The 15151-nt window shown below is 42.9% G+C and overlaps 1 pseudogene; it reads left to right on the plus strand.

Annotated features, from left to right (window-relative positions):
• Positions 1 to 8542: 8542 nt before the first annotated feature.
• On the plus strand, positions 8543 to 12062 carry LOC116091641 (annotated as a pseudogene).
• The last annotated feature ends 3089 nt before the right edge of the window (positions 12063 to 15151 follow it).

Raw genomic sequence — 15151 nt, forward strand, 5'->3', positions numbered from 1 at the left:
AGGCTTTAAGCAGCAATTGACAAAAGGAAATCCTGGGGCTCTGGATCATCCCAGGCTGTGAAACCCTGGGATTTCCTTGACTACCACATTCTTCCATGTTCTAAGGTCTCCAAGTCCCCCAATGTCTCAGCATCTGAGGATCTCACTGGGGCCTCCAAAACAGATGCGAGGTATCTACCAGAGCAGGCCACATGGATACATATCCAAGCCAATAGAAAGTCTTTATTAGCTAGCCAGTGATTATGATAGGTGTTTGGGACCTCGGTGCACTCTTAAGCCTTTCTTAAGATGGGCTTGAAAAATCTCAGTTAACAAGAACAGTTAGCTAGAAGCAGAACACAGAAGCCAAAAACCAAGGTTACTGCATTTAAGGGCTTTGCAAGATATGCACTTCAATGGATTAGGTCTTTGATCTTGTTTTAGCGGGTGTTGCGGCTTCTGTGCTGTGTTTCAAGGCCTAAATGGCACTGCCACTATGGGATCAGTTGTGCTAAAGTCTGGTAGCCTATTAAAATTCCATTTCAGTCTTACTTTGCCCATATTTTCTTATGTAATCAGCAGGAGAAAAACATGATGACACTGAATTCCTTGGGTTAAATAAGGATTGGAAAATTAAGCCATGACTTTGATAGTAGAATGCATCGCCTATAATTTTCTAGTTGCCTGGGGTGTCCTTGAGTTTGTGGAGTTATAGAACATCAGTTTAAATGTGTGGAGTGAGATGTGAGGGAGCACTGCCACATAACATACAAAATTACCACAAATATTTCCTGAGAAATACTCTTCATTTTTCAGAAATCTAAATTTGACTGGACAGACTATATTTTGTTTGTTAGGTCTAGGATTTCCATATGTACAGCATCTACAGCCTAGATGCACTAGAGCTATCAAATAGATTGCTATGAGACCTGAAAAACACCTAGATGCACTGTGTAAGATATATAGAAACTTAATAGCATAGGAGTGAAGAGTGGAGATAAACTTACTAACCAGGAATGTGGGTCCATGAATTGTGCAAGGGGCCATAACAAACTCTTGGTAAAGGATGGACACATAAGACGTGTCAACAGTACAGTTTTGAAAGTCCAGTAGTTGAACAGAAAGGTCTTACTCTTTTCAGAGTGTTCTGACCCACACTTTTATTTTTAATTTAGCAAAGGAGATTTCACAAGATTAACTCAAGAAACGGGCATATTTTGCTTTCTCTGTCCCTTGCATGAAGAAGTCTTGACTGAATATGTTCAGGGAAGCACTTTTTTGTTTGTTTTACAAGATGTAATGGTTTGTATATGCTTGGCCTAGGGAGTAACACGGTTGGGAGGTGACCTTGTTGGCATAGGTGTGGTCTTGAGGATGTTGCTTTAATACACTTGTCCTAGCTGTCTGGGCGTGAGTCTTCCAGTCATCCACTAGCAACCTTCAGATGAAGATGTAGAACTCTCAGCTCTGCTTGAATCATGCCTGCCTAGATGTTGCCCTACTCAACTTTGATAATGATGGACTGAACGTCTGAACATGTAAGACATCCCAATTAAATGTTGTCCTTTATAAGAGTTGCCTTGGTCATGGTGTCTGTTCACAGCAGTAAAACCCTAAGACACAAGATAATAGTTTAATTAACTTTCAATGCCAGTATGGGTAGTTAATGAACTTTACTGGAGCATCATTATCTGAGGTCATTTTCATCCTTGTATTTTTTCCATGAGAGGTGTCTCAGGAACGAAAACAGGTATTTCAGGGTCTAGGTATTTGATGTCCTATTCTCTTGGAGCTCCTACACCTCATCAGGGGTAGTTCTTTTACCCTTTTACCAGAGCAATGACTTGGGGCACAGTTATAGATGGGATCCTCTCTGATATGTAACAGTTCCCTCTGGGATTAAAACTTTCCATCCTATACAGAAACTTCTTAAAATATAGGATTCAAACATGGAAATGAAATGACCCAATAGTTTACAGGGAGATGAAACAACAGGATGTCCTGAGTAGTGGGGAAACATTTCATCCTGCAGAGAAGCTTGTTAAGAAAGGACTGTTACCATGGTGGTGGTGGGCTTTTAGTGGCACAGCTATCTTTGAGAGACATCTATTCCTGTAACTCCTCACCCTTGTTTATGTAAGTAACACCAATACAATCTGTTGGTTCACCAAGTTGAATTTTGGTGGTATCCTTACTTTGATTCCCTATCTGTGGTGAGTAGAACTTTCTCCATGTCTCAGGACCAGTGTCACACAGTTTATCAGGCACCATTCTACTTGTTTAGCTGCATTCTCAGGCTCACTCCCATCTCTTTATTATTATTGGTCAAATATGAAGTCCACACAGCCTGCTTTTGCTTTCTATAGATCAATGATTCTCAACCCATCTAATGTTGTGACCCTTTAATACAGTCCCTCATCTTGTAGTGAACCCCCAACCATAAAATTATTTTCATTACTACTTCATAACTGGAATTTTACTACTGATATGAATTGTAATGTAAATATCTGTATTTTCTGATTGTTTTAGGTGACCTCTGTGAAAAGGTTGTTTGACCCACACACACAGGGGTCATGACCCACAAGTTTAGAACTGATTCTCTAGATCACTACCATGCTGTGCCAGTTGAGTCTTGCTAATTTATTTAAACATACACAGGGAGGTGGATTTTATCTGAGAAAAATCACAGTTGATGCTTTTTAGTCATCCTGACACCTGCCTTTCCTGTTCCTGTGGATTCAGTTTCCTAATAGGTTTCTGGGATCCCTTCTCCCCACCAATCCTGCCTCATCAGTTCCAGTTCCCTAAGCCCCCAGGTATTTATCATCACCATACATTGAGCTAATGCAGCACCACTAAGTTTACAGACTGCAAACATGTGCTGCAGTGAAGAGCACACTCTTAAGTCACTCTTAAGTGCAATTGCTTGGCCATTGCCTAAATTGCAGTCTTTTACCTTTTCTCTCTGCATGGGGCTGGGAGACATAAAACACATATAGTTCAGGAAAACAAGGCTCTAGAGAAAAGAACGAGAAAGGATATGCATCCTGAAAATAGCTGTCTTAAGCATGAGTCTATGGATGCACAAAATGTTAAAGTAAATGTTAGCAATTGGTGTTCCATCTCCATAAGCCTGTGCCTAGGGAGAAATGGTGAGCTTATTGCATTAGGGATTATGGTCAGAGTTTATGTATACCAGAGGAGGATAGTGAGAACGATAACTAGGATAACATAAATGTGTGCCTCCTCTCATCAAAATCCTGCCAGTGACAGAGAAAGCATCTCTCGCAAGTCCTGAGTCTCTCCAGATGCCCCATTGTATATACCAACTGCTGCACCACAGATTCTTGGTTTTGAGCAAAACATCAGTCAGTATCCTCTTGGTCCCCCATTTGACTAGTTATGACCTCAGATGTCCTCTTTACCACTGAGAATACAATCTGAACATGATTCTTACTAAGCTGCTTCATTCCTCTGCCTTCAATATTTGACTGCTTTTAGAAGCATATCCTCTGGCTTGGTGTCACTACTATGAAAGGAGGCAGAGAGAGAAGGTTCTTCCCCACTGTTGTATCTCCTGATCACACTATATAGGACACAGAAAAACACATTTATGTCATTTCTCAAATTAGAATTTATTGAATAACAAATTTACAAGACAGGGTAGTTTCATTGCAAACAACTTACTAAAAACTCTCTTAGATTGTGTATTATGTATTACACAGTAAATCTCTCTTTCTCTCTGTATGTGTGTGTGTGTGTGTGTGTGTACATTTGTGTGTGTGGTGACTACAAAGGGTTAAAGAAGCAAAGAGGCCTCTTGTGGGTTAAACCCATTCCATTGTCCGATGTGTCTGATACGTTCTCAGGCCTAATTTTCCTAATATGAATTTATAGCATATGTGGCTACAATCCCAGTTTGCCTTAATAAATGTATAGCATGGTCCCATCTCCACCTGCAAGAATAAGTCATTTGTCAAATTGTACCATGTGAATGGTATTGTGGGGGGTAGAGGAAGCTCCAAATAAGTAAGCTGAGTGGATGTGTGTTGTTGACATGGGTCATGGCAATGTCAGGGACTCCAGTGCCTCAGCTCTATGGGATGCAAAACCGTTCATGGGTGAGACTCAGAGAGTGTCACAGGCTTCCATATTTCCAGGTGACTGTAGTTGACAAAACTAACCTGTAGAGTGAGAGAGAGACTTGTAGGGAGGAGGGCAACAGGGATGTTATAGGGTGGGAGAATTTATAGCAACAGAATGTACTACTTTATACATGCATGAAGTTGCCAAAGAACAAAGTCAGTAAATATTACATTTTTAAAGGCTGCACTGGAACACTGAAATCCAGGCAGAGTAGTGGAGTGATGGGAAAGAAAGAGAACCAGAGCTATAAAGAGTAGGTGATGAAGAGAGTCAGAACTGGAGATTAGAGAGCAGGGAGGAACAGCATTATCTGAGGAGCCTGAGCAGCCATCAGAGGATGTGGTGATGTCTGGGTTGTGTTGCCACCAAGGGCCATGTGTAGGTCTTGCTGTAGCCAAGGTCTGTTGATGTCTGTGGCCCATACTACTACCAAAAGCTATAAGGATACCTGGGGTCTATATTACAGCCTTAAAACATGTTGATGTCCAAGGGGTACACTGAGCTGGCTCTGTCCCAACATTGGTTACCACAGGGTGGTACCAACAATGACATATGGGTGAGAGAGCTTCTCTGTCCCTCACCTGGACCATGTTGGAGAGCTGACCCTACTACCATGGGCATAGGAGAGCAGACACAATGGCCAAAGCACTGCGGGACTGGAGAGATGGTTCTGCCCCTCGCTTGGCCTGCTGGAGAGCCAGCTCTGGTGGTATGAGCAAGGGAAATCTGACAGGCTGATTAACACTACTATAACTCAGGTGCAGGGCCAAGGCTTTGAGTAAACCCACACCATCTTCCCTATCTATGAGCTGCCAGAGAGGATGAAGGGGCCAGTTCTGCAGATTCATAGCCACAAGTTCCCCCAACAGGACTCAGAGCAAGAGCAGGATATGGGAGATTCTCTATGAGGGTCCAGTGTTTGTACTGTAGCAGAAGCCAGAGGCCTCAAACTAGCCTAACAACTCATTGCAATGAGTAAAGCTCAAGTAAAGCTGTTTGAACAAAGGAGTATCCTATGCGTCACAGCACAAGTTCCAATGCCACTACAGTGAACAAACATGTGCTAGAGATTCAGGAAAGGAGGAGATCAGAAGGATAAGAACGGTACACACACAAGGCTGTCCCATGCCCTAACTTATTCAGATAGCATAAAATGGTTTTTCAGAACACGTCTTTTTCCTGGGTAGACATGTGAATAGTACAATCTGTCTGACACCATGCTATTCACATATGGCTCCAGGGGCTGCCTGACTAGGAGTGGTGAATGATAAAATGACAGACAGACAGGAAAGCAGGCATGTGTATACACACACACACATACACACACACATACAGGAGCTGGGGTTGCGTAGAATGAGGTCTCAGATGGAGAATCAGCATAATTGTAGAATCCCAGTGATTTATTACATACAGCTGAACATGGCGTCAAGGCTATTTTTTGACTAATAAATGATGTGGGAGGTACCACTCTATTGCATGAAATATTAAAGGGGTACCATCCCATGCTAACACTGGCTACTCTCTGCCCCTGCCGTCTCACCGCCTCCATGCAGTGACTGCCCATCTCACAGTTCTCACTGGTGGGTCATTGCCATGCCAGCCCCACACTTCCAAATTCCCATGGCCTTTTGGGGTACACGTCTTGAAAACCCACACTTTGCCACTGTATCTTTCTCTCTGGAACCCAGTTGAGTCACAGAGTAAAGGAAAACACCACACAAACTTAGTTCAGAATTAACAGGCAACACAATCATTGGGCACAGCAACTAGCATCCTAACTTGTGGGCCATTCTAAGGTAAATACTCCAGTAACCAATCCCAAAAGATCTGCCATCTGAAACAAGGCCTCAGCTAGCTACAGTTTGACCTCTATCTGCCTCCCGCCCAAAAAGCCAGACCAGTTTTCCTGCCTCTCCTCTTCCCCTCTCCAGCCTACTTCTCTCCCAGTGATTTGTCCCCTAAAATCTTTATTCACTAGGGGAAGGTTCTGCCACTCCACCCCACTGTGAGTAGCCCCACACCTGAGCAGGTGGCTCTGAATTATATAAAAAAGTAGGCTGAGGAAGCCATGGAGAACAATCCTCCTTGACCTCTGCTTCAGTTCTTGTCTTCAGGTTTCTGCCTTGGTTTCCCCTGATGATGGATCCACCTCTTCTACCTCCTAGGTGTTATAATCCCTATCCTTATCAAGTTGCTTGTACTCAATGTTTTATCACAACAACAGAAAGAAAATTAGGACATCAACTTCATATTTTATTTTGAGTTTGTTTTGAGGCCCACTGAGTTTAACCAGAATCATTTATGTCTGGAACTATTCATTGGAATATGGTGGGTACACAACACTGGAAAGAATAACTGCCCTCCCCTAGAATTTATCAGTCACCAATAATTCAGTAATAACAATATGTGTTATTGCTTTAGATAACAGCTAGGGTGTTCCCTGATCCATGATTGGCTGTTGATAGGCACTACCCTGTGTAGGCCCAGGGCAGGCTGCCAAGCTGTTGTGGGGTCATAAATAAATTATCTGTGTGTGTCCAACAGGCACCATTTCACAGCCCTTCTTCATATCTTCTGGTTCTTAAAGACTTCCCATTCCATCATCCATAGGATCCTTGAGCCTTAGCAGTGTTATAGTGATCATGTTATGGCTGAGCTCTCAATTTTCACTTCTTAACTCCTAGAATAGCCTTGCCTCTCCAAAGTTCATTTCAAAGAGAAGCCTCTCTAATTAAAGCTGGGAATAGCATTTATTTGTCTATTCTGATAAACATAAGCCTCTAGAAGGCATCTGGGAGCCCTAGCAACTTAACTCAGCAACAGTAGTAAGCTCAGTCCAAAGGCCTAAGACATCAGCATGGGTTTTTGATCAAGTTTACAATAACTGACATATGTTCCCACCTGTGGAACAGGCCCCAGAACTAATAGAGTGGCTGATCACTCCCGCAACAGTTCTGCCACTACTGTGCCAGTAGATATATCTGGCCCGGAAGGTTGATATTGTTGCTTGCAAGATTCACAGTTGGGTCAGATTGATGATGCATTTTCTTTCCCGGCATTGTATAGCACCTTCTGGCACTATGAAAGCTTCCAGCTCAGTTCCAGAATGTGGGGTAAAAATGGAGTCCTGCATCCAGTCTAGGGCTCAGGCTTGGGGCTCCTAGCCTGCATGGAGGCCAAGACTGGCAGGTTCTCACTCTTGGGCAACACAGATGCCGATGAATGCCATGGAAGAGCTGAGAGAAGAGTGGGCTCAAGGGTGGGCTCAAGGGTGGGCTCTGGCCTGGGCTGAAGGGAAAAGGGCAGGGCGGAGAGAGCTCTGGCTGATTACCAAGGGGAGGAGAGTCCTTGGCTTGGTCAGGTGGTGGCTTGGGTTGGTGGAAGCCACGTCTGGGAACACAGGGGAGGCCTGCCAGAGGGAGGTTAGACACAAAGCTCATTAGGGGAAGACCTGTTCCATTGCTCAAGCACAGTGGATCCCGAAGAGGCAATCCATGGTTTTAACACATTTTTTTGTAGAAAGGCAGAGAGAGGGAAAAGAGTGGAGAAAGTGGGGAAGAGAAGGCAGGGAGAGGGGAAGCAAGACAGCAAGTGAGAGAGGCAAGAGAGTAAGAGCAAGAGAGTAAGAGAGAGAGGAGAGGGAATACAACCCCTTTTATAGTGGATCCAGCTTACCTATTTGTTGGCAAGTAACTGTGGGGAGGAGCATATCTGGCTATTGCCAGGTAACTGTGGGGGTGGGGTCCAAACAGAATATCAGGAGCTTGGGGTATTGCCTACATGACTGGTGGCCACACACCTCTCTGCAAGTATCTGTGGGAGGCTATAGCTTTGACAGGAGCCAGGCGCCCATGGGGCATGACCGAACACCTACCATCCCTGTAGTCGGAAGGAAGGAAGTCCCCACCTACTGGACCACCTGGGTTCAAGGCCGTGCTCCATCAGGGACCAGGCTCTCCATGCTCAGCTCACCTCCCCACACCAGCAGGCTGCTGGGAAAAGCAAAAAGTGCCCTTCATTGCATAGCCATCTCTCAGTCCGAAGACCCTTTGTAGACAATGGTCTTTGCCTCTCTGCTGTCCTGTATAGAGTTCGAACAACAATCAGAAAGCAGGAATTCGAGTTAGATCTCTCACTACCCATTCTCACATGTCACACGTGTCACAGGGCCACATAAACTTTATTTGGGTCCCTTCTCTAGGCACATGAGATGATGTGAGTCAACCCCTGAAAGTGCTCACTATTGAGATTCAGAAGGAAGTAGGAACAATGCTCCACCAAACAGAAGATTTAGCTGCTAAAAGGCAGGTCTTCACATTCCATGTGTGATTGAGCATTACAAGTTCCCATAATGGAGGGCTAATTTAGCCTGGAAAGTGGGTAGGGAGGGCTGTGGGGCACCTGTCAATTTGCTACCATGAGCATGGTCTTTGCTGTGAAGCAGTAAATTTCCAAACTGATAGAGGACAGCAGGCCGGCATGAAGGTAGTTCTCATGGATAAAGAAACGACTGGTATGGTATGGTACACAAAGTCAGATTCTTCAGAAGGGTGCATACCTCTTTAAACGAATTGATTCTCAAAATCGAGAGATCATGAAACACCTAAAGGCAATTTGTTTCCTTTGACCTACAAAAGAGAATGTGGATTATCTGATCCAGGAGCTCCGAAGACCCAAATACAGCATATATTTTATTTATTTCAGTAATGTGATCAGTAAGAGTGATGTAAAGTCATTGGCTGAAGCTGATGAGCAGGGAGTTGTGGCTGAAGTTCAGGAATTTTATGGTGATTACATTCCTGTAAATCCATATTTGTTTTCCCTCAATATTTTGAGTTGCTGTCAGGGTTGAAATTGGGACCCTGAATTGCTATCCAGAACAACACCAGGGCTGACAGCTCTCCTTTTGTCTCTGAAGAAGTGCCCCATGATTTGTTATAAGTTTTCATCAGAGGTTGCAAAGAGAATGTGTTAAGCAAGTGATAAGTAAAGAGTACCAACTCTCTGAATTATGGCAGACAGAGGTTCCTCTATTGCTTCCCATTCTGAATCTCTGCGATGACGCCATCACCCCACTGCTCAACCAGTGGACATATGGTCCATGAACTACTAGGCATTAACAACAACCAGATTGATCTTTCCAGAGTGTCAGGAATCAGCAAAGACTTAAGAGAGATGGTCCTGTCTGCTGAAAATGATGAATTCTATCCTAATAACATGTACCCGAACTTTGCCAAGACTGGTAGTAATACAAAGAATCTCATGGAAGACTTCCAGAAGAGCACCAAAAGCTAGAATACATAGCAGACATGAAGGCCTTTGTTGAAAATTATCCATACTTCAAGAAGATGTCTGGGACTGTCTCAAAACACATGGCAGTGGTTGGAGAACTGTCTTGGTTAGTCAGTGAGTGAAATCTGCTGGAGGTTTCAGAGGTTGAGCAAGAGGTGGCCTGTCAGAATGACCATTCTAGTGCTCTTCAGAATGTGAAGAGACTCCTGCAGAATCCAAAAGTCACAATTTGATACAGTTCGCCTGGTCATACTTAATGCTCTACATTACGAGCACCGTAGCACCAACAGCCTGCCAGGGCTCATAGTGGACCTCAGGAGTAAAGGTATTGCTGAGAAGTATTGGAAGCTTGTGTCTGCAGTTGTTGAATATGGTGGTAAATGGGTTAGAGGAGGTGACCGCTTCAGCCACAAAGAATGCCGTGGTTATTACCAGTTTCTCAAAGGACTGAGGGGAGTAGAGAATGTAGTTACGCAGCACCAGTCTTGCCTGCATGAGACTCTGGACCATCTCATCAAAGGAAAGCTTAAGGAAAACCTCCGTCCTTGTTTAGACCCCAGCACACTCAGAGAGTGGCCTCAGGATATCATCATATTTGTTATTGGAGGAGCCACTTACGAAGGGGCGCTACAGTCTATAATCTGAACCATATCACTCCTGGAGTGAGGATCGTTCTGGAAGGAACAACAATACACAACACAAAGTTTCCTAGAGGAAGTCCTGGCTTCTGGGCTCTCCTCAATGTGTCCCATTCATAATACATGTCCTCTTTTGTTTGTCTTTCTGTCTTTCTTCCTTCTTTCCTTCCTTCCTTTCTTTCTTTCTCTCTTTCCTTCTTTCTTTCTTTCTTTCTCTTTCTATATTTTTTTTATAACTTACTGAATCCAATTAGTGCTGTGCACATCATCATGGGTGAGTAATCCAGAGCACTGGTAGCTTACCATCCAGAGCACGAGTAGCTTACTATTAGACAATGGACAATGACTTAGCCTTTTCCAACAGCTATCAACTATTAAGAGTTCCTTTTCTAAAGGTTGCACTTCATGAGCCCTTCCCCCATCTGTGCTAGGACTTTTTGGTTGGCTTGATCTTCAGGTAACCATAGCTGTTGTAAGCTCCTGGATGCAGTGGTCATTTTGTATCCAGAAGACAGCATTTCAGAGCATTCCTCTCCATCCTCCAGCTCATTCAGCATTTCTGCCCTCTCTTCCATGATGCTACCTGAGTCTTTGAGTATAGGAGTTAGCATAGATCCTCCATTTGTGGATGAGTGCTCACAGTCATTTATTTTCAACAGTTTCATAAACTGTACATCTGCATTAACTGCTATCCACTGGTAAAAGATGTTTCTCTGACAAAGATTGAGAGCAGCACAAATCTATAAGCATAAACATAAATATTTAGAAGTTTAACATAACCACTTAGCAAAACAAAAATAATAGTTTCCCTCTAGGACCTAGGACCTCCAAAACAATAGGCACATGATCAAATGTACAGTACCTGTGATGCAGTCCTCAAATCCAATCAGAAAATGGTTGGTTGCCTCTATAACCTCCATGATCCTATTGTTGCATAGGCATATCTTGCCTGGCAAATTGGTACTGTAGCTTGCAGGATCCACTGCTTGTAAGATCATTGGTAGCTTTTCTCCTCAGCAACTTGCACTACACCTTTTATCACTATGAAAACTACCCAGTAAGAAAGAGGTTTCCTGAATAATCCATGTCTGATTACTCTACAACCAAAGTGTATGGTGTCTGCAGCAATAGTATTTTACCATCTAACTGTGGTGGGCAGGGGCTTAGCCCTTTAACTGGCTGTTGATGCTTCTTCAATGGTGTTTTATCTTTTATTGTTTTAGATAACAGCTAGAGATATGGAAATATTATAGGAAACTGGAGCTGAATGTAACTGTGAAGATTGGGCCATGCCCTCAGACAGGGTGACAGAAGACAGGACATGTGAGCTTTGCTTTGTTGTTTTAAAGATTTCTTTACTTTATTTCATGCATATGAGCCTTATGCCTGCATGCATGTATGGACACCACATGTGTGCTTGATGCCCCTAGAGGTTAGAATAACTAAAGCTATGGGCAAATGTAAGCCTCAATATGGGTGCCAGGAATTAAACCAACATCCTCTACAAGAACAGCAAGTGTTCTTAGCCACTGATGCTTCTCTGCAGATCCTATGTATTTACCTTTTTAGATACATTTACTTTGTGGGGAGAGGGAGCATTTGAGTTCACACTTGTGTGTAGATGTTAAGAGGACAACTTGAGAGAGCTGGTTCTCTTTCTTCCACAATGTAGGTTTTGGAGCTCCAACTCAGGTCAGCATGCTTCATGGCAAGGACCTTTATCTGTTGAGCCATCATTCTGGCCCGTACCTGAGCTTTTGAATAAAGTAACAGTAAAATTAAGAAACAAGGAACCCAGATGCCCACTATCATTTCTGTTGCAGTCTTGTGGTCAGATAAAGATTACTGTGTGGCTCCAAACTCAAGGTGTGGGCTTTAGACAGAAGGACTAACTGGAATTTTTGTTACTGGTTTCCCATTCCATTTTGTGTTGAAGTGAAAGCTGCCCTGATCCTGGTTTGTCTTTAACCTCACAGGAAGTTAATGGGTGCTGGAGAGCTGGGTTAGGCTTAGCTAGCAAGTAGCAACATGGGTTTTGCCATCCTAGAACATGCAATCTGTCTCCTTCCTTAATTTGTAACTCCCTTCCTTCCGTCAACAGAGTGTTAAAATACCTCTGACTGATACCCTTTAACATAACCCATAGTAAACTAGGCTAAGTTCTCTACCTAAAGGCATCCCACCTATCACTTATTTTGAAAATCCAATGTATGATCTCAAACTGAGCATACTATTTCCTACAGGAAGAGCTAATTGAGGACTTCCTGAGAGACCAAAGATTGCTGGTGCAGACAATGCCAGCCAATTGGAAATTGCTGTTTAGAAGAGATGCTTTCTTAGGGCCAATGAGGTGTGGGTGGAGGGTATTGAAAGAGCTTGAAGCAGTGTTCAGATGAGCTTGCTGCAGTGTTTCCTACCTGGAGTTTGTGTTGTTGACTCTGCACCACCTCATCCCCAACCCCCAAGGGCAGGTAGGGTCAGGCGAAGAGTATTCCAGGGCACAGGCACCCTTACATGTGACAGTAAATGTTCCCTAAGTGAGCACATGTAGATTTTCAAAAATAATTAAATAAGAGAAAAATCCCCCTGGCTTTGTCTGTTGAAGCACTGCACTGAAGAATGCTAGCAAGCAAGCTCTCCTTGTTCTAAGTTACGAAGTTGACTCGTTCTCCTGGTTGTGTTTATCAGCTTTGTACCTACCAATGAGTGAATTTTGTTTGACTAGAGCAGAAACCATACACTAATACTATAAAAATACATACCTACTCCAAAAACCTTATTTTCTCCTCTGTGTACATGCTCAGCTTCATTATATTTTTCATCTTTTCATGAGGTCAGGGGTGACAGAATTTACTCAATGGAATATGAGCAGAAACAGAGCGGGCTACTTCCAGGCCAACTGCTTATAAAAGTGTCCCCACAGACCGGATTCTAAGGGTAACAAAGAGTTTTAGACCATAAGCTGGAAGGTGCTTGGGTTCATTACTGGTGACTTTCCTGGGACAGGAGCTGACCTCTGGCAGGAAATGCCTGCTAAGAGTTCAGGTTAGAGAGAAATAGATATTTCTACATATGAGCTAGTCTATCTGTGCAGATCTGCCTGCTGCCGTGACCTGTATTCATCTGCTAAAACAGATATCACTGTTTCAACAGCTTAAAGCACAAATTGATCTTCATGCTTCAATGCACACCTAAAATCATTTTCTATTTCCTCTGGCTCTCCCACATTGGAATGGCTGAAATCCCACAGGCTGTGGAACCTGCTGAGAATCAAAGATATTCTGTGCCAGATGATACTCAACAAACCAGCTTCTAAAGATTCTGCTTCAGAGAATACAGAAAGAGCATGCCTTATGATTGCCTTTAATTGGTACCTGTCATCTGCGTGATAGAATTTTATTAGCAGAAGTGTAAACATTCATTGCAATCCAAGAACACAGGAATCTTAAGCAGCTTATGAAATTCAATCAAAGTTCTTTTCCGTGTTTGCTGATAACTCATTAAATGATTCTCACTGTTACAAGTTCCACGACAAAAATGTGCCTTGCAAGCAAAAGTAGATAACGTAGAGATTTGAACACAGCAAAGGGATGGGGGCTGTTTGACTAGTTCAAAATGGAGAATGGCTTCTCCTCAGAAAAACTTAACATAAATAGGAAAGTATCTACCACTTCTAAATTAGTACTTTGTAAAAGACATATACAACCTATTGTTACATTTGCACATCTCTTGTGTTTTCAAAGCCGTGAACTCTTCCCAGACAGAAACATACATGTATAGACACTTTTTTTTTTTTAAAGAATTCCAGTGTGTATATAACCCCAGGAAATTTTACTCTCTTCTGATGAAGGAAATATTCTCAAAGTCTGCAGTGTCAATGATTGTGAGTGGAATGCAACTGTAAACATTCTCATCTTCAAAGATTCATTCCCAAGGAGAGCAACAACAAATCACATTATTTATGTACATTCAGAAGCATAGGTATCAGTGGGTTGAGTGACAATCTGGCCAACTACATTTGGTTCATGTATGTCAATGAAATAGAATTGGGTTAATAAGCTAGAGTTCTGTTTAAGCAAACAAAGTGGAATGAGACCGATGGAGTGAGGATCCTCACATCTAAGCCAATTCTTCACTGACCAATTCTGCACTAGCAATATAAATATTCCTCATTTATTTGGAAGGTGGCCACCCTGAGAAAGACAACAGGTATCAGAAGGTCTTCTGTGATGATATGGTCTAGTTTCCTAGATACTATTTTGCATTTATATAGCAAAAAAAAAAAAATACCATGTGCTGCATAGAGTCTCTGCTATATGATTTCTAAGCTGGTACCAAGGGAGGTTCTTGCTGAGAAATTCTTCTTGGGAATAATTATTGACACAAATGCCATAGAATCCAATGTGATCAGAGGTTAACAAAACATGGAAACTCTGTAGGTCCTCTATGTTGTGCTGCTTGAGCTTTCACATCTATGCTAAAATCTGTTCATGTTTATCATATTGACAAGGGCCAAATCATCTAAGCTGGCTGCATTATCAAATGGTCTTCATGGGTTTTCCATTGTTCTCTTCTCTTCTTAGAGCTTTTGTAGTGGTAACAGGTTAAGGGAACTAACTCAAGAATATAATAAGCTGAAGCTTCTGGAACCATCTTGATTGCCAGCATCTAGGTTCCAATGAGTTCCTGTACCTTAGCTTTATTTGAAGCCCATCTTGCCAGCTTCTGCCTTTGACAAACACAGCCCCTGCAGTGGCCTTTGGCTCTTCAGGGGCAGCAACATCATGGGAGCAATAGCTACATTTCTATTTCGTGATGGTACCTCTTACAGTCACCCCTACAGACTTCATCAGTTTGAGATTCTTCCCTCCACAGTGCTGGTCTGAGAGAGTGAGAGTTTCCACTCCTGCACCAGTTTCTGAAGGTCAAGTTTTTGTCCAGTTTAACTCCCTGTCCCTGAGTCTGCTTGCCTTTATACCACCGTCTATTTCTTCAATTATTATTACAAAGGAAACTAAAGCTTCATTGGCAGGTGCAATCAAGCTTAAAGACTCCTCCTCCTCCTCCCCACCTCCTCCTCCTCCTCCTCCTCTTCC

Source organism: Mastomys coucha, unplaced genomic scaffold (genome assembly GCF_008632895.1).
Source record: "Mastomys coucha isolate ucsf_1 unplaced genomic scaffold, UCSF_Mcou_1 pScaffold15, whole genome shotgun sequence".
Lineage (NCBI taxonomy): Eukaryota > Metazoa > Chordata > Mammalia > Rodentia > Muridae > Mastomys > Mastomys coucha.